Consider the following 20,887-nt stretch of genomic DNA (forward strand, 5'->3'; position numbering starts at 1 on the left):
TTCTGGTTTTCTTCTGTCTTGTGAGCAGCATGAGGCCTTCGGACAAGTGGCGCTATGGAACAAGTTACTTACCTGTAGCTGTTGTTCCCCAGCATGGGTCTGGCATGGATTCACATGCTCATGAATATTTCCTGTTGTCAAAACACTCACTATCGTCGCCCTCATCTTGTCAAATATCGACTATACAAGCAGCCTCTACCTGGGAATACCAGAATACCTCCTGAAGAAACTACAAAGGATCCAAAATACAGCAACCAGACTACTACTCAAACTACGAGAAGAGAACACATCACTCCAGCCCTAAAAACACTGCACTGGCTCCCAGTAAAACATTGCATCACCTTCAAAACAATGTGCATAACTCACAGAGCGATCGGTGGACAAGGACCAGAATTCCTACAAAAGAAAATAATCTACAAGCCTACAAGCCAACAAGACTCCTCAGGTCAAGTAACGAAATCCGCCTGGAACCAAAACCATACCTCAAGAAAAAACTTGGAAGGCACCTCCTTCTACTACTTAGCTGCAAAAACCTGGAACAACATCCCCAAAGAAATAAACAACAAAAATCACCTAAAATTTAGGAAATTACTAAAAACCTGGCTCTTCAACACCACAGACTCCAACTGAAAACCGAAACAAAGGAAACGGATGACTAAACAGAAGTGGACACAGACAACTCCCTGAACCGACTGTGGACAACCCGCTATTGGGAGAAGCTTCCACGGTACCTGGACAAAGGATGCCGGGCAGAGTGGAACACCAGCGACACCCATGAAGACTCAACAACTCACCCCAATCCCACCCAACACCCGCACTCACCCATCTGTCGCCACCAGGCACCACTGTTCCGGAATTATTCCGGATATTGGCATTCACCACACTACCTTAGCTGGGGGCACTTGGCCAATGCGCTAGCCATATAAGGGAGGAGTGAAAACAGGTAGGGCTGCGTGGGAGGCTGGGGTGAGGATGGAGAAAAAAAAGGGGATCTCGAAGGGCATTCGAAACTCAGTCCAGGACAAGGACGCAGGGGTGCTCCTGAACCCCACCTTGGGAGATCACAGAACCCGAACGCCTCAAAGTTAGGATAAAGATGCCAACTAACCAATTGCACTAACAATTTCCCCCCTCTGCATACACCTCTCATACTGCAAACCAAACACAAACCTACAACACAGCAAACCGCACAAACTTCACTACGTTGCAACAAAACAAACACCCATAGACTCGCACAACAGTACACTACGACTACTGGCCGAAAACACCCCAGGCCCAGCCAACGGACCCACCGGGCTGAGGCTGCCAACAGCACATCACTGCTCTCTTGCACTTTTCCAGCTTGCTCCCACTAACCACCCCCTCCCTCTTTCAGAGCTGCCAGAACGCCAGGGGACCACTCCGGAGGTGATAGTGCGGGGTACAAATGTCCTTTAACATTAACATCCAGAGGGAGCGAGTTCCAAAGAGATGGGGCCAAAGTGTTGAAGCTTGCTCCACTGATCTTTTTTTAGGATAACATGTGGCTGTTCCAATATCATTTGTTATTTGAACGCAGTGTCCGATGGGAAGGAGTTTTTTCACTCTAGAGGAGCGCTAACTTGGTGCTTCACCCATCAAGCATTTAAACACCATGACAGCGCCTTTAAACTGAATGCGTTGTTCATTTGGTAGCCAGTGTAGTTTCCTGCGATATTCCAAATCATGGAAACGGCGGTCGAGACCACAGACGGCTCACACTGCACAATTTTGCAGGACTTGTAGTTTCTTAATATTGCCCTGCAATGTCCACCTAAGAAGACTGTTGCAATAGTCCAACTTCGTGTTGACTATGGCCGCCGCATTCAAAGCTATGTTAGGTTCGGATAAATATGGACGAATCTGCCACAACAAATGGATATAATATGAACACAAAGATTTTAGATAGGAGGCATGTTTTCGAAAAGAGGTGAGAGTCAAAGTAAACTCCCAGTGTCTTTACTGAGTCAGATACTGGGATAATGTTCCCATTTTATTTTTTTGTTTAATAATTTTATTGGATGAGTAAATGGCAGGTAATACAATAAAAAGGTATATATTTATAACAGATTTTAACATATATACTTTCTCAGAGTAAAATATCAATAACAAATAAGTTGAACTGAATACATTCAATGCAATTTATATTACTAAGTAGACATTAAGAGACAAACACGGGGGGAGACAATGAGAAAACAAGACAGAAAACTGCAGGGAAAGGATGGGGAAGGGACATCAATGTTTAAGAATTAAATATACTTAGTGAGGATTGTTGAGATAATGAATACATGTATTACATTTTTTTAAATTTGTGCAAACCGCCAAAGGAAAAAGAATGACATTTATGATGAGTGGAACAGATGGAATTCCACCAGGAGCTAAAAGATAAGTTGGATGCATTCTTCCATTACAAGTAATGTTCTGAAACGCAATATTTTTTCATAAAATACTTTTTATTGTTTTATAAATTACAAACAAAATCCAACCAAAATACTTAATTCACCCTTAGTCATTGTGGTTAATCACACATGTATACATTTTCCCCGGCATTCGACCTGTCTTTGCGTACATTATACAGCTATCATGAGTTCGTTTCGATCACTTATCTAAGTTCATTGCTTGGCATTCGGTGTCTAACGGCTTCTTTATCAACCTTCAGTTGTCCTGCCACCTTTGCCATATCTTGGTCGCTTTTTCTGGGCATCCCCTCGTAGTATACACTCTTATTTCCATTGGCACACATCCATCTACATCCGTTATCCATTTTTCGTACCTGGGTGGAGTGGGTGAGCCCCACAATTGAGCAATGTTTCTCTTGGCGAGACTTGTGGCTGTTGCAAACATGAGTTTTTCGAATCTTGATAATTCAATCTCCGCATCCATCCCTAGTATTAGGAGTTTGGGGTCCATTGGGATTTCGCGGCCAAGCACTGTTGATAGCCTATCACAGCATCGTTGCCAAAAGTCTTGTATGTGCGGACATTCCCATAAAGTGTGAAAGAAGGTTCCTCTCTGTTGGTGGCATCTTAGACAGTTGGGATCCGCCGCTCTCCCCCATTGGTGTAGGTCGTCCCTAGGGTAGTATATTCTATGTAGAATTTTTAGTTGAACCAGTCTAATTCTGGCTGAGATTGTCGATTCTCGGGGGTACATAAGAGCCACTGTCCAGTCTTCTGGTTGTATTTGGCCCACATCTTTTTCCCACTTCTCTTTGAGTCTTGTGAGCTCCTTTGTGGCAAACGAGTTGATGGCGTTGTACATTGTGGATGTTACTTTGTGATCGATTCGATCCATCACAATGTTCCTCTCTATCGGGGTGCATTCTGGCACATTTGGAATGTCTATTTCACTCGCCGTGAGAGCATGTCTCATCTGTAGGTAGTGGAAGTGTTCTGTGATGGGGAGATCAAATTCTTCTCTTAGGACTTGAAAGGTCTTAATTTCTCCATCCCGTATCATGTGTTCCAATGTCTCTATCCCCTTCTCCTCCCAGGATATCAACTTGGGAATTGCTTTAAGTTCTGGAAGATTTTTATTATGCCATAGGGGTTGTTTTAATGTGACTTTCCCTTCCCATCCCAGGTGTTTATGTGTGTCTGTCCATATCTGTGTTCTCTGAGCAGTCATTGTGGGTGTGACTTGTCTTGTTGTTTTTAGGTAGAGGCTTTCTAGCGGGGTGATCCCATGGTTTGCCTGGGTGTCTTCTCTATTATGTGGTAGCATTGGGTCGCCATGTAATATGTCATTCACTACTGACATTTGGGCTGCCCAGTAGTACATTTGTAGGTGTGGGAGGCCGATTCCCCCTTCCCATATCGAGCGGTGTAATGTTTGTAGCGCAATTCGGGGATGCCCCCCTCCCCATAGCAGTGTCCTAAGTGATTCCTCTATTTTGCGAAATTCTACTTTAGGTATGTATAATGGTGCGTTCTGCAGGACATATAGGAACCGGGGGAGGGCCAACATCTTGAATAGGGCAGCTCTCCCTAGCAGGGTGAGCGGAAGGTTCATCCAGTGTTTTACGTCATTTACGAGCCTGTCCCTCACTGGGTGCAGATTTTTCTCTATGTATTGTGTTAGGTCTGTGGTGATTTGTATCCCTAGGTATTGGAACTGCTCTCTCTCCGTCTTAAATAGGCAAGTATCTAAGGTTGCTGCATCTAGACCTTTAATCGGAAACAGCAGGGATTTGTCATAATTTACTTTTAACCCACTGAAGTTTCCATAAGTGTTCAGTATATTCATAACGATGGGGCAGGATGCCACTGGATTACTTAGGTAGATGAGGAGGTCATCTGCATATAAGGATACCTTGTCCTCCCAGTTTTGTGCCCAGTGGAACCACTTCCAATTTGTGGAGTCCCTTAGCATTATTGCGAGCGGTTCTATTGCGAGTGCAAATAACATCGCAGAGAGGGGACATCCCTGTCTAGTACCCTTCCCCAGTGCTATGGTACGTGAGGACCAGCCATTGACTCTAATTTCTGCCTTCGGTGCATTGTATAAGAGTTTAACCCAATTCGTAAAATGCTCTCCAAATCCCATTCTGTCCATAATGAGCCATAGGCCCTCCCAGTGGATCGAGTCGAAGGCCTTCTCAAAATCAATAGTGAGCAGGGCGAGTGGGTCCTGTAGGGTGGAGGATTTTTCAATGGCAGCGTGGAGTCTATGAATGTTCATTCGTGTGGATCTTTGCGGCATGAAGCCGCATTGGTCCGGGTGGACCAAGGAAGTTATTACCTTCTGCAATCTGTTGGCCAGTATTTTCGCCAGAGTTTTAGCTTCAGTATTAATTAGAGAGATTGGTCGATACGAGCTGCAGGTATCTGGGGGTTTGCCTTTTTTGTGTATCACTACTATATTAGCTTTCCTTAGGTCCGGTGGTAGTATGCCTTTTTCTTTCGCCTGTAGGAACATTTTGAGCATGTGTGGTGCCACTTCTTCTGTGCCGATTTTTTTCCATGTTTCCACTGGTAGGCCGTTAGGTCCTGGGGTTTTCCCATTCTGAAGTTGGGAGATGGCAGTCATTAGTTCTTCCTCCGTTATTTCAGCCTCGAGTTCCATCTTTTGGGTTTCGTTCAATGGTGGGATGGTCACTGCGTCCAACATGTTGGGATCTATTTGGTTCGTCGGTGGGGCGTATAGCTTTTCATAGTAGGTTGCAAAGGCCTCTGCGATACCTGCGTCCGTTGAGGCCCATTCAGTGTCCGAGATTCTTATTCTGCGTACCTGTGGGTGGCTCTCCTCTCTCTTTTCTAACCATGCCAGCATTTTGCTAGCTTTGTCTCCTGTTTCGTATATTTTTGCGCGCATAGTTCTGTGTGCTTGTTTCGCGCATGTTAGCGCAACATTGTGTAGCTTCCTTTGTGCCCTTTGGAGGGCTAGGTTGTCTTCTTCCGCACCGGAGCTAATAAAGTTTTCCTCTGCTTGCCTCACCTCTACCTCTGCTTCTGTTACTTCTCGTCGGTGTGCTTTTTTGTGTGCTGTGGTCCAGCTCAAAATTTCACCTCTTAGGGTCGCCTTGTATGCCTCCCATACTATTCCAGGATCATCCACGGAATCTTGGTTTAGTTCAAAATACATTTTAGTTGCTTCTTGGAGTTTCTTTGTGAGTTCCGGGAATCCTAGATAGAATGTATTCAGTCGCCAATTCGGTGGAGGACGAGGTCTTTCTGTCTCGAGCGTCATTGTGAGTGGGGAGTGATCCGATATTCCTCGGGGTTGCAGAGTTGCCTCAGTTATTTTATGCATATTCTCTCCAGGGAGGAGAAAGTAGTCTATCCTGGACATCGATCCATGTGCACCCGAATGGAAAGAGAATTGTCTCTCTTCTGGATGAAGGTCCCTCCATGCGTCTTTCAGGCCCAGTGCTGATGCAAAGTTCGCCAGTTTGGTCGGCAGTGTCGGATTTCTCCCTCTTTGGTGTGTGCGGTCCTCAACAGTGTTCATCACATCATTAAAGTCTCCGCCCACCACCAGCACATCCGCTGGATTGTCTGTTATTATAGGCGTGATTTCCTCCAGTAGAGGGGCCATTAGTGCTGGGGGTGAGTAGATTGCCATTGTCGCTATGGTTTGGTTCCATAGTATACCTTGCACATACACAAATCTGCCCCCCGGGTCTTGAATTATTTTTGTTACATCTATCGGGGTTCTTTTATGTATCAGGATTAACACTCCTCTCGAGCCCATCGAGAAACCCGCGTGGACTGCTGTTTTATATTTCGTTCTCTTGAAGAATTGGCAGTTCGTGCCCACCAGGTGTGTTTCAGTCAGCATTACTATATCTGGCTCATGTCGGTTTATATATTGTGTTACTAGTCTTCTCTTTATACTATTTCCTAGACCATTCACATTCCAAGTCATGAAGGCAAGTTTTTTCTCCTTATGTGCGTCCGTAGCCATTATTCACCGAGTTTCTTGGTGTATGCAGATGATTGACTTTTGTGATCTTCATATATTGCCTGTACGTAGTGGCCTTGATAGGCCAGGTGTCATTTGGATACATGTGTGACTCTTGGTTCCCCCTCCCCATACTCCTTCCCCAACTGAAGCATCTGTCGCCCGTTAAACAAAACATTTAACTTAACTAACTAACTATTTTCCTAGTGCTTAGGTCTCTGTAGTCCAAGAGTACCTTCGAGTGCACTTCCTGCTGTGGGGGTTTGTGCTGTGTTGGTCTTCGGGCCGCCAGCTTTAATGCTCGGTGCTGCTTATGGTGGGCCGATTACGTTTTATGTGTTTGTCATGTGCTTTGTCATTTTATGCCTTCTGCTGCAGTTATTCATCATCTCTTTGGGGCATCGCTTCCTGTTCTTGGTAGTCCGGTCTATCCGGTGGTTCATTCCGGCGTGGTCTGTTCCTTCTCGTTTCTTGTCTTCTATGTGGGTTCCATTCCCCCTTCAGATTTCTTTCAGCCCAGGTCCATGCCTCTTTGGGATCAGTAAAATGTATTGTGGTGCCGTTATGGTATATTTTCAGTTGTGCAGGGAACAGGAGGCCATATTTTACATTTTGTGTCTGAAGTCGCCTTTTGAGGGGGTCAAACGATTGTCTCATCTTTTGCACTTCCCTAGTGAAATCTGGAAAGAAGCCGATCCTGGAGCCATTGTATGTTATTTCTCTTTTTGTTCTGGCCATCTGCAGCACTGCGTCACGATCTCTGTAGTTAAGGATCTTCGCTACAACAGTTCTCGGCTGTTTACCGGGGATCGGGTCGCCTGTTGGGATTCGATGTGCCCTTTCTATTGAGAATAGCGATGAGAGGGTCTTGGGCGCAAACAGATCAACCAGCCATTTTTCTAGGAACAGTTCCATGCTCTCTCCTTCAGTTTTTTCGGGCAGTCCAAGAATGCGGATGTTATTTCTTCTTGATCTGCCCTCTCCCTCCTCCACCCTGCTCTCCAGTATCTTAATTCGTTCTAGAGCTCTGTTCATTTGTTGTCCCATGCCTCTCAGCTCATCTTCCGCAACCGATATGCGGGTTTCGGTCTCTCCAGTACGGGATGATAGTTTCTGAAGGTCATGCCGCAACAGGGAGACTTCTGTGGTAATGCCATCCATTTTAACTTCCATGGATGCGCGTGAGTTGGCAATGGCGGTCATCACATCCCTTAGAGAGAGGGCTTCTTCCGGGTTCTGCCTATCTTCCGGGCCATTTGGCTCTGTTGGTAGCGACAGGGTGGGAGTTGTGAATTGCTCCATAGTGCTCTGGTTGCCCACCTTTTTTGTTGTTAGTTTATCCTTACCCATTGTGGTGACTGTTTGTCTGCTTATTGTTGCGCGGAATGTATTCTTCCTTGTCTCATGGATTATTACAGTGCTAATATTCTGTGCAGGAGATTGTTGTCACTGATGGGTGGGGCACTGTATAGCTGCCGAGTGTTTTCAGTTATTGTGCTAGTTATGGATTCTCATCTCCCTTCTTCCCCTGTGTTGCGATCACATGTGTGGCTTGGAACTGTCTTTCCCACTGAATGTGGGTCCTACTCCCTTCCTGTTAGGCCAGCTTCTGAGTCTGTTTGGCTTCCCTTCGTCTCGGTCTTTGGATTCCGCCTCTCTCAGGGCGCCCTCTGCCTTCAATTAGTTTATTGGTTGCCTTCTATTTCAGGATTTCTACTCCCTTTGCCGTTTTGGCAGACCGTTTTGTGGCTAGGTCTCAACTGTAGGGCTATGCCTCCCCCTCTCCTTACCGGCGTGGCCCACGGACCTCTTGCGCTGTGTCGCCCTCAGGGCTGCAGCCTCCTGGGTTCTCTCCACTCCTGGTCTCCTGCTCCAGCCGGCCTGGGCCCGTGTGTTCGGGCTCCAGATCTCGCTCCTCAGGCTCTCCACCTCCCCTCACCTCGCCGGCCACCGCCGCCGTGAATCGCCGTGCCACAACGAGCGCTCGGTGGAAATTGGAGCGCTCGCGAATGTCCTGAAACGCAATATTGACAAATTTAATAAAGTAGGAGTTTCAGTTTTTTTGTATAATTGGGTTAGCAATGGAGCCAATATAAGATTAGAAAGCAATAAATATTCAGTAACTTGAAAGATCTGTTGCAATGATAACCAATCTTAGTCCAAAATGCGAAGACCGATTCACATTTGAAAATTAAATGATGAAAATCAGAACTAGGTTTGTGACATGACCAGCAATTGTTAGGTGAATTATCCACGGCTTTGGCAATACGCAGGGGTGTGAGGAAAGCACAGTGAAAAATTAGGTTTGGGTAAGATTCGCACCGGCAGATGCGGAATAACACATTTTCCAAATTTGGGTCCAAAGAGCTGAGTGCGGTGGAAAGTTCCAGTCTGTGTCCCATAGTCTGATAGTGCTGTGGTTTATTAGGTTGGGTGGGGGTGGGGGGGGATCATGTAGGAATGCATAAAGCTTTGCAGCACTAATAGAAGTCAGAAAAGGGTAATTTTGGGTCGTAGAGAGGGATTCAATTATTGATTTGATAACAGATGTGTGAAAAGGGATATCCGATTCAGGGATATTGTATTGAAGACCAATCCGTGCAAAGGGGATCTCAGCAGAGTTGTGAAAAAGTTGGTTTAACAAAAGTAATGCCTGAAGAATACTATCTGTGAATAGTAGTGGCGTTGGATTTGGTGGAAGTCTGTTTATTAAACCAGAGGAAGATGTCATCAAGTTGGTTTTAGAGAATTGTTAGGGAGTTTATTCCAAATGGTTTTGAAAAAGTGTAGAGTAGGAAATGAGGTAATATTGGGCAAAGAGGAAGTCATTGCACAATGGGAGAGGTAGAGTGGAGGAGAAATAAAGCTACTTTATATGCCAACCCAAAGAGGAGCATTTTCAGAATGGGCTTCAAAATGTTTAAAGGTAGTTAATAGTTTTAGAATAAAGGCTTTATGGTAAACTGAAAGTTAGGGAGTTAAACACCACCTAAACGTTTAGGTAGTCTTAATTTGGTCATAGCAATGCATGGCACTTTCATTCCATAAGAATTGAAGAAGGGACGCTTCATTTTGGTAAAATGAAGAGTGAATTGCAGTGGGGATCATAGATGAGGAGTAAAAGATAATGGGCTATTCATCATTTTTATGGTATCAAGGCACCCCCACCAAGATGAGAAAAGGGGGTCTCAGTTCTGTAACTTTTTCAATTAAAAGGTTAGTATTGAGAATAATGGTTGTATGAATATCGTTAGCAATTTGAAGCCCAAGATACTTAATATGTGAGGTTTGCCATGACATGCCGAATAGAGGGGTATTGGTAGGATTACAGGCGTTGGTGAGATGCATGACCTCAGATTTGTCAAAATGTAACTTGTATCCAGAGACTAAAGAAAAGTTCATAGTTATTAAATGTTGAATAGAGGAGGTGAGGTTGGAGAGATAAAGTAGTTTATCTGCATAGGCAGAAAGTTTAATTTCTATATTAATGAAGATGCCTTTGATGTTGGAATGTGTTGTAATGCTTTGTATGAGTTTCTAGTGCAAGCGTAAATAATAAGGGAGAGAGGGGACCGCCTTGATGGATGCCTCCTTTTTTAATTTGGAAGGAAGAGAGAATTGTTAATAAGAATTTGAGTAGCTGGAGAGGAGTATAGGACTTTGACCAGATTGATAAAATAAGGAGAGAAACTGTGCCAAGTTAAGGACTGAAACCTAAAAGACCAAGAGACCCGATCAAAAGCTTTCTCGGCAAGGGCTAAGAGTGAGGGGATCATCAGAATTTTGAGTAAGAAAGCGTTTTGAATAAGTCTAGTATTGTAAGAAGCGTGGTGATCTTTGATAAAACCAGATTGGTCAGGGTGTATAAGGCTAGGAAGGTATTGCTCTAGGCGCTTCGCTAGAATTTTGCCAAATATCTTAGAATCGGAATTAATAATTGAGATAGGTCTGTCGTTTTTAATTAAGGAGGCATCTTTATCAGGTTTGGGAAAGAATATGAGAAGCAGTTCACCCAAGGAACCAGGACTTTGACCAGTTTCAACAAAGTAAGAGTTTTAATTGTAAGAGTTTTGGAGCAATGGAGTAGACCAGTTTTATAAAAAACTACAGTAAATCCGTCAGGACCTGTGGCCTTATTGGGTTTGAAGTCTGATCTGGTTTGTTTGATTTCAGATAGGGAGATAGGAATGTCAAGAGGCGGAAAGGTTGACTGGATTGAGTTATTTTTGTTTTTCCTGAAGACAGAATGGATATCGGAAGTACTAATAGAGGAATCAGTGGAATATAGGTTGGAGTAAAAAATCATGAAAATCCTTTATCTTTTGGATTGGTTAATCTTATACCATCAGGAGAAAGGATATGGGTAATGAGCATTTTTTCTTTTTTAAATAGGAAGCTAAAATGTTCTCGGCTTTGTCGGATCCACTATATAATGTAGTTCTAGATCGAGGTATAGAATTAGCAGCTCTTTGTGTGCATAATTTATTATATTCAATATGTTTACCCATGAGAGCTTTCATGGTATTGGAATCAGGGTTGGTATATTACGACTGTTTGATACGTTTGATAGAGGACAATAGAGTGTTGTCAGTGAGTTCTGATTGTTTTTTAATGGCCATAAATGGAATTATGAACCCAAGGATCCCAATAATTGTTCATGAAGGTATGTTCAGGATGATTATGGAGAAAGAAATCGTCAATAAAATACTGTTTTGTCAATGAAGGCTTTGTCATTGAAGAGAAATTAATTAAATCTCCACCTTGGAGGAAGTTTGGAAATGGGTATCCATTCTAAAGTGGTAGAGCCGGGTGCATGATCAGAAATGGTTATGGGTCCAATTTCAGAGTTCCAAATAGTGGAGTTAGTGGCGTTAACGACGAGGAAACAAATATAAACCACTCTAGAAAAGTATTGGTGGGGAGGGGAATAAAAAGTAAAATCTTTTGTTTCTGGATGGCAAAAGTGCCAAGAGTCAACTAGATTAAGATTTTGAAGTAGGTTTAGGAAACTGTTACGGGATTGGAGTGAACAAAATTTTAAGGTAGATTTGGGCAAAGTAAAAAAACTTGATTCATATCTCCACAGACAATAAGTTGATCTGGATTCTTCTGTGTTTTGAATTCAAATTGGACCAAAAAACGGGATTGGGGGCGTTGGGACCATAAATATTGATTATAGTAACTTGCAGGTTATTAATGATTGCTTCTACAATGATCCATCAGCCTTCAGGATCATTTTCTTTATTAACTAAAGTAAAATGTAGATGTTTGTTGATCAATATAGAAACATCGCTTTTTTTTGTCTGGGGCTTTAGAAAGTGTGTGGCTGACCCATAAGGCTCTGATCTTGCGCTTTTCGTAAGCCGAACACAAATGAGTCTCTTGGAGGCAAACACTATTGGGTTTACTTTTGGCAATTTGGGAAATTATTTTAGTACATTTGATAGGATGATTCAACCCTTTAACCTTCCACGTAATGAAGTTAACAGTCAGTATTGTCTAAGAGGATAATGGCTATAGTAAAAAAAATGCAAAGCGAAATAAGACGCTAATATAATATAATGAATGCATTTTTAAGAAATGTAACAAAACAATAGAGTAAAAATGACTGTACATTGTGAAAACTTAGGGGACGAACAAAAGGAAGGGAGCAAGACTGAGAAAACGTATGAGAAGGCAAGATGAATAAAAGATGAAATATATGAAGTGGCATAAGGGAAAAGGTGAGATTAGCTCAAAAGCAAGAGTAGCCTGGGGGATAACGGAGTACAGTGACAGAGTAAGCACAGGTGAAGAGGCAGAGAGCATGAAATGAATTTAAAGTCAAAAGTTAGATTAGCATGAAAAAGTAGAATGGTTAGTGGAGCTATTCCGCAAAGGATAGGCTGGTTGGATAAAGGCAAATAGTAAATTAGACAAAGTAATGGCGAAGGGTGGCCAAGTACAGAGTTTGTCAAGTCTGTAAAGTTGAAAGAGAAGCATCAGGGAATTTGATGGGAGACCTCCATTTTTCTTAGTTGAGTCGAAGTAGATGGAGAGTCAATAGAAGAAACAGATCTGCTGTGCTTCGGAGTAAACTTTGTGTTGATTCTTAGGTTTCTTGAACGTAGGTGAATGAGGTATAGCATCTGCTTTGGAGGAGTTGGTCGAGGGGACCGAGGAGGTTGTATATTATGTTAATTATTGTAGAGCGCAGGCAGGAACCCTTTGACCACAGATCCCGAGAGGGTGCGTAGAGTTGAAATTTATCTCGGAGATACTCGGCACCTGAGCAATAAAAAGCCTGATGTACAGTCACCAGTGATTTAAAGCGCTGGAGAACTGTGAGCCAGTGCAAAGACCGGCGAATCGGGGACACATGGGCACCATAAAGGGTACTGGTACATATGCGTGCAGCATAGTTTTGAAAGAGCTGCAGGCGATGAAAGAGATAGATGGGCTGAGCTAAAAACTGGGAATTACAATGATCCAACTGACTTAAAACTAAGGAGGCCGTAACCAGCTGCCTCAGTTGGATGGGAAGAAAAGGTAGGACCTTCCGAAGCACACGCAGTTGAAAGAAGCCTGCCTTACAAATGACTACCACTTGGCTTTACATAGACAGTGAGGCTGAGAAGATCACTGCCAGATTCTTAACCTCCACCGCTGGGGAGGGACATGCTCCAAGTTCGATAGGCCAAAAGGCTGAGGACCAGGTCGGCTCAGTAGCAAGGCTGGCCGCCCGAGGGACGTGCGGTGGGTACACAACCAGGGCTTCGGTCTAATCCCCATTCAATTTCAGCCAATTACTGCCCATCCACGGCTAACTGGAAACTCCTAAACTGAGACGCAAGGCCTGGTTGGGTAGAATCCAGCCGGACGATGATTTGTATATCAGCGTAGGAGTAACACCTGAAGCTGAAGAGCGGATGAGCAAAATAGAGGCTGAATGTAGATGTTTAACAAAGCGGGGGACAAGGCAGAGCCCTGGGGATCCCACACAGCACAGCCATGGTGGCAGAAAGAAAAGAGGCAATCGTCGGTGTTCTGCTTCGGTCGGCTAAAAAAGAGGCAAACCATGCCAGCACCTGGCCCGATAGGCCAGCTGTTACTAGCCGATCAACAATACCTGATGGTCCACAGTCTCGAACACCGCCGATAAATCTATCCATCGGTGCAGTTTGAAGAGATTGAAGTAGATTGAATTCATCATTTTGATCTGTGAATTGTTTAGTAGGACCGTCGGGAATGGTAATTATCATCTTACTAGGATCTGATGTTGAGGGATTTCAAGAGTTCTGATATCAAGGAATCTTGTCCTCCTGGATTGAGTGATCTTGAAAAGTCTTTAGAGAAAAAGATTGTGTTGCTTTGAAAAAGAATAGGGGTTCTTTCTGGCAGTTAGAAGGATTTGGCACGCTTGTTGTCTTAAAAAGCAGGCAATGAAGGGTCTTGGTAAAGTGTTGTTGCTAGGCGCTTTTCGCCTTTGCTATGGAGAGGACTCGATTTAAGTTTTGTCCGACTTGCAACAGAAAATATCCCTGGAAGGACACCCATTGCAGATGCAATAGGTGCTTAGGTCATGACCAGCGAGCGATCCTGTAAGTCCTCCCAAGTCTTTCGTCCAAAGGTGTTAAATGATAGGTTGACTAAGCAGTGGGCAGCCTACGTGAGGGGTTCCCCCCCCCCCATTGGCGCTGTCGCCTCAGATTACTAGGACTCCAGCGGCAGCCATCGCTCTAACCTGGAGGCCATAGACCTTACGGCAGAAACTTCTGGTTCCCAGGTGCCTCTCCCCAGCCCTGACTGGCAGATCGCCGGTACTGCTATAGGGAGTTCACACCCGGCAACTGGGGAACACACACCACCCAAGGATAAGCATACACCCCCCCCCGCCCCCCGCTTCCTCGACAGATAACGTCGAAGCAGCAGATGCCAACAGCCCTGCTAGAGACTTCAGTGCCTGCCGAACCTCACAGTCCGGCGTCCTCTCCGCATCTGTCGGGGCATTCCACTCATAAGGGCATCTCATCTAAAAAGAACACGAGTGCCAACACGCTGTCAGTGCGTCGGCTCCAAAGGTTTTGGCGGAGCCGGTAATCGCGATGACGCCTATAGGCATGTTGAAATCCCTTTTACAACCACCAAAGATACGCAAGAGTCTTGCGGCTATCGTTTTGGCAGCAGAACGGCCTAAAAGTACTCAAGAGGAGTACTCCGAAAGCCCTCAGCCCCTCTCTAGGGCTTTATCTGATAATCCCTTCTTTCTAGAGAGCATTTCCCTCCTTCAGCCACCTCTGCTTCATCCCTTGCCTATCAAATACCCAAAAGAGGTTAGATAATCCTTCAGTCTAGGGTTCTTGATAAACAAGAGTCCAGCTGGACTCCAGCCAAGTCAAACCATTTCTGGGGGCTCTAATTCAGACCAAAGACACTCGTCGTTTTTTCCTTCCGAGAGGGTTCAGAACATGCTGTTCCAGATCCCTCATTATGTAGCCAATCGCAAGGTGACTGTCTGCAAAGCCATGCCTCTGTTATGGATGGTGGCCTCCTGCATCTACCTAGTTCAATACGCAAGTGTACGCATGCGCCCCATGCAAGTGTCTCTCAAGCCAATGGTGTCAGGCCAGCAGACAATGGGATGATCTAGTGGTTCTCGGCAGACCTCGTTCAGTCACCGCAGTGGTCAAGGGAAAACCTTGTGCAGGGGAAAACCTTCACCTCCCGCAGAGTACAAGCCACTCACCAGACGCATCTCCGACTGGGTGAGGGGGGCTCAACTCTTTCATCAGACGGCGCATGGCTTGTGGTCCCCAGCAGTAGCATCCAACCACATAAACCTGTTGGAACTGCTAGCAGTGTGCAAGGCTTTGAAGGCATTCCAAACACACCTCCAAGGGAAGACAGTCCTAGTCCTTGTGGACCGTACTACGGCCATGTATTACCTGAATAAACAAGGGACCTCTTGCTCTTCTGGACTATCCAAACTGTCACATAACATATGGAAATGGGCTCTCAAACACAAAATGTTCCTGTCACAATATGTTCCAGGGGAACTCAATCTTTTGGTGGATGTTCTCAGTAGAGACTTCCCATTACTCGTAGAGTACGAGTGTGAACTATACGTAGACATTGTTTGTTTTCAAACTGGGGCTTCCCAGAGATTGAACTATTTGCAATTCTGGAGAACGCACAATGCCCAGATTACGCCTCCAGGCACCCTCAGAACCACTACAAGGGAAACAGTCTTTGGATAACAGGGTCAGGGAAATTTGTGTACGCACCTCCCCTCCCCGGACTCCTCTGCTCAACAAGATGCACAAAGAGCCAGCCACGATGATTCTGGTGGCCCTGATGTGGCCCTACCAACCTTGGTTCTCCCATCTCATGGCATTAGTCTCTTCTCCCAGGAAGCTGCCATGCCCCTACAACATGCTGTCGCAGGACATTGGGGGGGGGGGGGGGACACTTCATCCATGCCTTCACTCTCAATTTAGCGGCCTGGCTCCTGAGGTCAGAGTTCAGGCACCTCCAACTCCCTCAGATGCATGGACATACTTAGGGAAGCACGAAGACCACACCAGACACTGCTGCTCCAACAAGCATCAGAAGACATGCATTACTTACCGTAATAGCATTTTATCATTGTATCTGCTTAGATTCACATGCGCCCACCCTTCCTCCCCTCATGGAGTAGAAGGTACATAGACATCTTACACCTTCTCTCTCTGTACTCATGTTGGTCATAAGGCTCCCTCGCCGCAGAAAAAACACAATCGGAGGGACCTCGATGCGTAAGGGATTTTGGGTACACTACACATTGCGTTAAGGATACTATTACAGTCACGCCCATGTCGAGGACCCCTTTCAATCCTCTAAAGATGCAATACTCCGCGATTACCAATAAATGTCATACTATATGCAGAGCATGTGAATTTAAGCAGAAGCAATCATCAGAAATGCTACAATGGTAAGTAATGCCTGTCTGTCTTCCCCATATTCCATATTTAATAATCAGGCTTGAAAGCGTATTTGCATTTACAAGTCATTCTTTAATAACTTGTACCCTCTTGGAATTCAAGAGATTGAGAGAGACCCGGAACTAGGTTTTATAGTGCCAGAAGTTCATTGGGGGGTGAGGGGAGGAGTGGTCTAAAGACGTTCTAGAAACTATGGCTCGCACGTTACTAGATCATCAAACTTGATTGTGTGATTTAGAACCGTAATAGGCGTTTCCCAAGTTATATATGGTTGTATCTTATTTAAGGTGCACAGAAAAATGTGAGGATCATTTTCTCCTTACCTTTTGAACTCTTCCATGGAAGTTCACTAAGTTTGGCATCGTGTTGCTATATACAAGAGCACGTGCATTTTCGTTTTGAAAAGGCTAGTGTTTAAAAGCGTATGTTTTGCACGTTTTTTTTCTATTGTCTAAAAAGTAACAAATGACTCTGTTGTCTGTTTCGGTTTTCGAATTTTTTGTCTTCTACCTAGACTGGTAAGACATCAATTTAATCAAGGATTTTTAATTATTTACTTTCAATAATTTGAAAATGTATCTATTTTGGATGTGTCCCTCGAAATGCGGACATCTGCTAAACAAAAGCATGTGTGCAACCACAAACCCATACAGCCAGCAGCTGTTTTTTTACGTGCATTGTTGCAAAAATAAAATGAGCAAAAAATTCACATGCTTTGCCATCATGTAACTCTCGTCCTTTAGGCAGGCTCCCAACATGCAAAAAAGCCATACGTGCCGAAACATGTATGAAAATTAAATGAAACGAGCATGTGAATAAACATTCAGGCCTGGGTACAAATATGCATCAAACTTAACGGAAAACCTGGGACGATACAAAAATCAGGACATGCAGAACAGCAGATTACAAAAATAAAGTGGGGGTGTTTGGTTAAAAAAAAATCCCAACTACTTACTGCTCAAGCGGTAATTTTCCGCGCAACCAATTCACACCACTTTGTGTATTAAATAGCTTGGGGAGGAAGGCTAGCTCAGGGGCAACGTGTTTGTCTCGGAAGCAAGACAACGTGCATACCCAGGTTCGAATACCGATCCCGCGCTTGGAAACCAGGTTCGAATACCGATCCCGCGCTTGGAAACCACTTTCTGGTATTAAGCGTGTTATAAATGAACAATAAAATACATTTTAAAAAATGCAGTCCTACATGTGATGCGAGTCTTGTGATCGAATAATGCAGTACAAGTTAATCACTTTACTGCCAGGTGGCCGTCCATGTTTGGTGCTAGCTGTGTTTCCAAGAGCATTAAGAAACGCACTAGAACTGAGGTTGCTGCAGTGGAGTAGAAAATCATTCAGCAGTAACATTTGATTTGTAGTTGGAGGGACTTTGTTTATATTCAGGAAATCTGTAATTTGGAATGTTTGTAGTGACTTTAATGTTGACACTTCAATACCGCTCAAATGTATGTACATGTGTATATTACTTGCATAAAGTGACACCTATGTACAAGTGGGTGTGGATTATCTCGGGAGGATAGCTCGGGGGCAACATGCTCACCTTGGAAGCAAGACGACACGGAGCAACACAGGTTCGATTCTTGAGTATGTGCTTAGAAACCTCTGGCTATTAAGCGCATTATAAATAACCTATCATATATCCTACATTAGAGCTTTAAAGAATTACTAGGTGGGAACCAAATAAGAAATCTGGACGAGCCCCTACCGATCTATAATGGTGTATAGTCTTTAAATGCCTACAGTGCTAGGTTACTTGATATTTGTGTAGTGCTTTACTACCATTGTTTTGACTGAGGCGATGTGGGGTGAATGGCTCTTTGGCAGACCATAGTCTGAACAGACATGAAATAAAGAGCCTTAGTTGCATGCAAATCGTATTTGTAATTTCAAGTGACTGTTCAATTATTATAGATGACTAGTGAAGTGAGATTATAATAGCTATAGTATGAAGTCTTGAAGCGCGAGGTGGATTGATTGGTGACTGTGACAGCTGGTCTGATTTATTTATTTTGTGCGCCTCGGTCTTAGGTGCACAGCATGTAAGGTGGCACGGGGACTAGTGTAAATCAATTAACTCCAGTGGCAACTGCATGCAGTTTAGGATTCTGCAATACTTTTAGAATTCATGCAATATTAGGAACATGCAATCACATGGACATTTGTCAGACATGTCAAAAGAAACATTACATTCATGCCCACTTGTCAGGCTATCTTGAAGAATGGCCAGATAACTGGTGTTAGCCAAACATGCATACAGCATGAAATTTAAATCCATGCAATAAAACTATGTTTTACTGTGGTTCCTCAAACTAGGTGGTTTTTTGTTTGAATACTCACCATCAGAGCACTTGGAAACAGTCTACCACATTTGGAAATAATTGCCACTCAATGTACAAATGGGCTTAATTTAGTGACTGTTTTGATGAGCGTATAGTTTTCAGTCTTTGACAAGAAGAAAATGTAAACAATGGAAGGTATGAAAGCTTACATTATTGCTCTGCTGCCCCTTCATTGCTAGTGTGGTGTTGGTATTAAGCTAAATCGTGTTGTGGATGCATGATGGTTTTGAGGTGTGCTCAAGAGCTCCTAGGAGTTGTGGGTGCTACTAACCAGGTAGTCCATTGGATTCCCTCCTTGGAGTCAATGGGGTGTTCATTGCAGGACTGGAAGGGGAGGGTGGGGGGGGGGTCAGAGCCAGGAATTGGCGACGTGCATATTAAGTGCTAGGGCACAGAGACGGGACTCTTTCGAAAACGAGAGTGCATGTGTATTTTTCGCAAGCGTTTTGCTTTTTCCTTCTCCATTTGCATGATGTTGCACATGCGCTACTACGAATGAGAATTGGCCTACGGGGGGGCGAGTGTACAAGGCATAACTTAGTTTGATTTAGCAGCATTTGGTTCACTTTGTCTTGTTTAGCCAATTTATTTGATTAGCAATTTTTTACAATAGTTTTTAATGTCATCTGACCTTATTCGTCCATAAAATGAGAAATGCTATATCATTTTTGTGTACTTCTGAAGACACTAGTGAGATAAATGGCTGTACGTGTAAAGCGTACCTCCGTGAAAAGTCTCAAAACAATATCCTAAATGCTAGTGCAAGGTTCTATGCAGCTGGCTGAAGTCCTTGTTGTTCAGGACAGTTTCCCCAATCGTGTGGTTTTTAAAGAGCAGTTTAGCAATGTAATGAACCAAAAAGTTCAATGATAGAAGAAAGTCTGAGCTGGTGACTTAAGAACAGTTTGGAACGCCATGCCTGCCGAAGCCAGGTAGCCATGAGCGCTGCGTTACCAGCCTGCCACCAACAAATGTAGTATTTATGGTAATACCCTGGACTGCCATGGTGCTGAAGTTTTATTTTTAATTTTTTTCTTTCCCTCCATTAAGGGAAGTAGGTTTTGAGATGCACATGCAACCATTTCCAAAAAATAAAAACGCTAAACAAATGTGTCATTGATTGGAAGTAAAGATTTACCAAGGCCTGGAGTTGGTCTGGGAGTTGCATAGGTGAGTTGGATATGGGGGTCAGGGTGAGGGATTCTAGTGGGGAGCATTGGGGAGATATTAGCTAAGGCACAAAGCTGGTAGCCTGGGAGAGGCTCAAGGAGCTTGAATGGAACGCGTGGTTACTTGTGGATTCCACCTGCTTTGCTAGCCTTTCCATTGGCCAGAGTGCTATTATATAATATAGTCAGGTGGTACAAATTCGAGTCGCAAGCTATTAGCCAGCATAAAGTCACTCGACGCTTCATTTCTACCCATTCACACAGCCCATTTCTTACTAGCTAAGAATCCAACATCATGGCCATTGAGTGCAAATTGTATTATTCATAATCGATGAGTAATATCTGGAGATTAAATACTGTGTTCGGTGTGACGAATCCAGGGAATTTGCCCCCTCTCCAAGGGGGATCTACCATCTTTCAGACTAGGAAGGTGAGCCTGCCACGCTTGCCCTTCACCGCACCCCCCCGCCCCATCCTCCAAAAGGGGAAGCTGATCCCACTGGGGGTGAACCCTACTGGGTTTATAGGACGGGAAATCCCCTGAAAGGGATGATAAGCGTTCGCTCTAGCCCCTACCTTTTGACTATTTGGCAGCTACTACATGATCATTTTAAACTTGTCAGAAAGGCTGGTTTGGTTTCTGACTCCTTTTGTATTCACCGTCCTTACCTGTAACTGGAGAGTTGTGGATAATCGCATTGCCAGAGTGGCAGATAAAAACCCAAACAAAACTGGAAAGGACGGGGAGAGAATCCTTCAGAGCTGGAGAGGACCAAAGGCAGGTCAGAGGAAGCACACAGAAGGGGGTGGTTCACGGAGTTTCCCTACTACCAGCTTATATCCAGGGTAGGTCTCAACCAGTCTTTAGCCCACCAGCCTTTCACAGAAGAGAAATGTCCACTACATATCACTTTGTCCTGCCTAAGGGCAGTCAAGCACCGAAATGCCTGGCAATTCTCTTCTGAACAAGAGTACCAACAGC

General features: G+C 44.2%; 1 protein-coding gene across 1 annotated transcript in view; it reads left to right on the forward strand.

Annotated features, from left to right (window-relative positions):
* Nucleotides 1-20,887, forward strand: part of LASP1 (LIM and SH3 protein 1) — a 640,230-nt gene that overhangs the window by 218,275 nt on the left and 401,068 nt on the right. The gene's annotated exons all lie outside the window — the stretch shown is intronic.

Source organism: Ambystoma mexicanum, chromosome 13 (assembly GCF_040938575.1).
Source record: "Ambystoma mexicanum isolate Mex_15411 chromosome 13, UKY_AmexF1_1, whole genome shotgun sequence".
Taxonomy (NCBI): Eukaryota; Metazoa; Chordata; class Amphibia; order Caudata; family Ambystomatidae; genus Ambystoma; species Ambystoma mexicanum.